This window comes from Oreochromis niloticus, linkage group LG16 (genome assembly GCF_001858045.2).
Source record: "Oreochromis niloticus isolate F11D_XX linkage group LG16, O_niloticus_UMD_NMBU, whole genome shotgun sequence".
NCBI lineage: Eukaryota > Metazoa > Chordata > Actinopteri > Cichliformes > Cichlidae > Oreochromis > Oreochromis niloticus.
In genome coordinates, this window is record NC_031987.2 from 2,091,017 (window position 1) to 2,095,818 (window position 4,802).

Here is a 4,802-nt window from a genome sequence, read left to right on the forward strand (position 1 = left end):
CCTTTACAAGTAAGGTGTAATGCATTACTTTTTCTGAGTAATGCAGGACTTGGACACAAAAGGTGAATTCAGGGCAGCAGCTTTATTGCTGGGAAAAGTGTCCAAAACATTAGCACAAAAAACCAAACAAACATCTGTAACTTGAAAACTAAGAAAAGAACACTGAGAAACTAGAACCACAGAAAGCCTTACACACACGAGGAGGTACAATGAGACACGTAGCAAGGAAAACACAGGGCTTAAATACACACTGGAGCAATCAGGGAATGGGAGACAGGAGGGAAACACAGCTGGGAGAAATCAGAGCTAACGAGACAAGGGGCAGCAAAATCAGACACACTGCACACAGGACAGGGACTGTCAAAATAAAACAGGAAGCACAAAACAGGCACAGAGACATAGAACCAAAACCCATGAATAACAATAATCAAAGAATCTAATAACTAAAACACACAGAAACACCAGGTCGCAGACCCAGTACCAATCGGACACTTTGAACTGACTATTTTGAAAGTAATGTGTTGTATTACTTTCAATATATAAGCTTGAATTGTTTTTTATATTATTCATTTATTTTTAGCTTTAGGCAACAAAATTCTTGGAAGCGATGCCACTACATATCACACGTAATCAAAATCAATATGCCAAACATGCAGAGTGGAGAGTTTACTGTTACGTTCCCCTAAGAAGGTCCAGGGTCCACTTCACTACGTAGGAACAACCGATTGTAATATTCAATCTGAATTAAAAGACTGAGAAAAGGGGAAAACAGCGCAGCTCAGGCACAGGAGATGAATTACATGAAGAAATGAATCCTGGACCAGCAAGTACAGAAACAATGTGGCACTGGGAGAGCGTGAGAGGCTAAAAACACCAGCAGGGGAAGACGATTAGACACAGATGGAGGTTAAACAATCACAGCAGCAGGAAGCCCACGACGGGAGAAAACAGAGGTATGAAAGGAAAGGTAGCAGAAAGTAAAACAGGAAGTGGTGAAGATTGATGAGAATGAAAAGCAAATAACGTGACTGGACTAGACTGAGAAAAAATGTCTGTTTCTCCACTGTGCTGTAGACACATCACACAGAAACATCACACAGTGGAAGTCAGTGAATCACAGGGTTGACCCGGCTGAAATCACACACTGTGTGTACTATTCAACACTCCATAACAAGCAGCAGCTTAGCATTATGTCAGCCATAAAAGACTCAGCCAAATACTCTGAAGTCATTTTAAATTCCACAAAGTTTTTAAAAGAAATCAGACACGTGAGTCCTCCGGTGAAAAATCTAGTTTCCAAAGACTGTTAAACACGGCACAGACCGAGTGAAGAGCAGATTTCTAGAATGTAATTCTGCAGATATCAGAATTAGCTGCTGTCAGCCAGTAAATGCAAGGTCAGTAAGTTACAATGCAATTCTAGTCCGTCCACGATACCAAGGCAGCTATGCGGTTTGGTGAACACGTGAACGGTATTTTTCTGCACACGTAACAAGGATGAGCTTTTCATAAAAATGACTCGTAGTATTTTAAATTACAGGCTTCGGCGAGCTATTCTGTTCATATTTGTTCAGCTGGAGGATTGCTGATGCAAGCAAGATCCCATACTGTCAAAAGTTTCTTCTGTAACAGAAAACCGATCTATTTCCACTCGGCACATTCCAATTTATATTTCCCCCCCACACTGTGTCCTCTCCTTCCCTGCTGTCACTGCGCTGTCCATCATAAGCTGCTTTTGAGCTGCTCATCCCTGTCGTAATGACCTCCTGAGGGACCTGGAGGCTCCGTCTGCAGTTCTCAGTGAAGGAGTTCACCACTTGATGTGAAACAATAAAGAGCGGTGATAGAGCGCGGTGCTGACTGTCCTCTTGTTAAAAGCTCTGATAGCAGAGTCCATACAAAAGCCTTCACATGGTGATGAAAATGACTGTAACTTTCCCTCTTTGTGTCTGAAGCCCTGAGTCAGAGTGGATCACTTAGGATGGAGAGCAAAATCTCTATGATTGCAGCTGTGACGCGTGCTCTCCGATATGTCCTCTGCCTTTAAATATAGAGAAAAATATGGAACGTTATATTCAGACAAAATGACCATATGAATGTTTTGTGGATAAGAAACTGTGATGGCCAAACCCGTGGCCACACTCTAAAGTCGGTAACGTTTGTATTTTCATTTCTTCATTTGAACATAGTAACACATTTTAGTTACCAATAACTTTATTGATTGGTTTGGATACATTTGTTCTATTTGTAAGCGCGCACATTTAGTTTACTTATGTATTCACACCACTTCATTACTTTGATTTTTGACTAACCTTTGTCTTTTTCTTTCTTACCTGCCATCATCCCTGGGAGTTGCTGGACAAAAGATGGCAGCCAGGGTTTGAAACCATTAAATACAAAGAGGGCTAATTGGACCACACCACCACTTCCTGCTGAAGGGGAGAACGTGTGTTTTCTTTAATTTAAAACAAAGTATTTGTATTTAATTAAATATTTGAGTTTAGGGTTTAATGGTTTTTGATTTTCTTCTTTAGTGTTTAGTTTATTAACAAACTAGATTGTACTGCATTGTTTTGTGATTTATGATTGTGTTTGTTTGTTACCCCTCATGTGTCACAATGGTCTGATCAGCCATTATATATACCCCTGTGTGTCATTTCATGTTAGGTCAATTATGTTTGTTTGGGCAGTCATTTGGTTTGTTAAGTTTGCAGTCTTTGCATGAGTTCAGTTCAGTCTTGTTTCTTTGACCTCTTTTATGAGTTCAACATTTATTACTTTTGTAAATATAATTTTTGGGGATTAAATAAATGGAAACTATATTTTTCTAATAATTCCTGGGACGACTCCTGTTTTTCAACTCGGTCCATCACAGAAACAATGAGCTCAGCTCCATCACACTATTGTAAACGACTGTCCGCTACTTCATTACTCGCTTCTATCCAAAAGTGTTTCAGTGCTGCTGGGCTGGCGTGCTGAGGGTGGGGGTTTGAAACACTGCTTTTCTACTGAAGTAGAGCAGCGTATGAAAGTTTCCTCAATTTGTGAAATGTAGCCTCGACTCTGGTGCACACAGATAAGCACCTTGGATGTGCAGTTATTTGCAAAAGTCGGTCTTTTTCCCCACAGCAGTGCCACGACTTTCCGAAAGTAGCAACTCTTGCAAGAAACACACATTTGTTTCCTCCTCTCGCTGCACTTCTGTGAGGGTTTAAATCCAACAGAATCATTGAAATCAATTAGAATCACGCAGGCTGTCATCTGCCTGACACGTGGCAACCCCCTCTGGCTTCAGCTCCAGATCGGCCAGCATCTTCCACGGTAATAAAACGGTCTATTTCAGTGTGAGGTTATGAAAGGAAATGCTCGCGTGTGGGCCCGTTAGATTGTCGTCAATCTGCTTCGGCGCTTGTTTTTTGATGAGTGCATTCAGATGCACAAAGCTCGATAGAGACGTGACAGTTTAATACTCCTAAAATTGTTTTTGACACAAATCCACGTTAAAACTCTACGTCTGGGACTCTGATTCTGATGTTCCTCTTTTGGTCTTTCAAACAAAAAGGAAAGCATGAATATGCAGAAGGAGGAGGGGAAAGCAGCCCCTCCAGGCCTCATAAAAAGCGGCATTAAGCTTCCCTAATTAAACTGAACTCTCCCCTTCTGAACGGTGAGCGTGACTTTGGGGACATAATAGAGCCTCTTCAGGTCCTCTTTCAGCTTGATATTAGTCTCCTGCAGGAGCTGCTCTGCTAGAACACTGCAGGCTGCAATGATCAATAAAGAGCAACTTCATGAATAAAGAATATTCGCTATCATAAACAGTTACTGTTTTGAACAGGCTGGCAGTGGTAGAATGACTTGATTTAAATGCATTGAATGCTGAATGACACCACAGCGTACAGCTGGTAAAGGTAATCTGTAATCCTGCGTAATGGCTTGAAGAAGAAAAAAAGCAAGCATAAACTGATTAAATGAATTACGCAAACATCCCGGCGCATGAAATAAGGACCATTTTTCAGCTCTGGCAAAGTAAACATTTTTCAGAGTGGCATTTCACATTAATATTTACTGCGTTCCCTCCAATGCTGTTTTCCATTCACCTCGTGTGCCATTGTTTTGCTGCAAGGGATAACTCAACACAAATTGTGGATCATTTTTCACATATACAAACAAAACTCTCAGAAACAGGATTTTTGTTGAGATTTTCTTGATATCTGTGTTTTGGTTTGTTTGTTTGGTCCGGTTTTTATAATTTCAGGTTACTGCTTTAGATAAAACAGTCAAGATGCAGCTGAAGTGCAGACTTGCATTTTTATTTCATGGAGTTGAGCCATTTTTATACAAAGGCAAAAAAAGAAACCCTTTTCACAACATTCTGCTAAGTGAAGAGCATTTTCCACGAGGCAGGCAATACAAAAGTGCACATCGTAATTCAAGGCCCAGTGCAGGTCTGAGGGAGGTTGAAGGGTCACGCTAATAGTCGCCGGGTCGCACTTGTGAAGTCACACTCGAGGCGACTGTGGGCTCTCTGAATGAAGGTGTAGAGCAGAATCGGCCTTTAACAGAAGCAGGAATGGCTAATCTGCTCTGTCAGCAACATCCACCGCTACCAGAGGAATGTATTAAGATCATCTCCATCACGCTTTAAAGGATGCGCCTGTTCCACTGGGATTCATCCAAGCACACTACCGAAATAATTCATTATGAAGCACTCTGAAAATAAGCCCAAAATGTATATTGAGGTTTTTCATTTGCGCATTACAGAGAAGTCTTTCTGCAAGAACTCGTACCTGTAGGTTAGT

At 41.1% G+C, this 4,802-nt stretch overlaps 1 long non-coding RNA gene across 1 annotated transcript; it reads right to left on the reverse strand.

Annotated features, from left to right (window-relative positions):
- Positions 1-399: 399 nt before the first annotated feature.
- On the reverse strand, positions 400-2,708 carry LOC112844064 (uncharacterized). The gene is made up of 2 exons (XR_003216628.1): positions 2,334-2,708; positions 400-2,041 (listed from the first exon to the last, which is right to left on the reverse strand). It is a non-coding gene; the product is annotated as an uncharacterized LOC112844064 (long non-coding RNA).
- Positions 2,709-4,802: the final 2,094 nt, after the last annotated feature.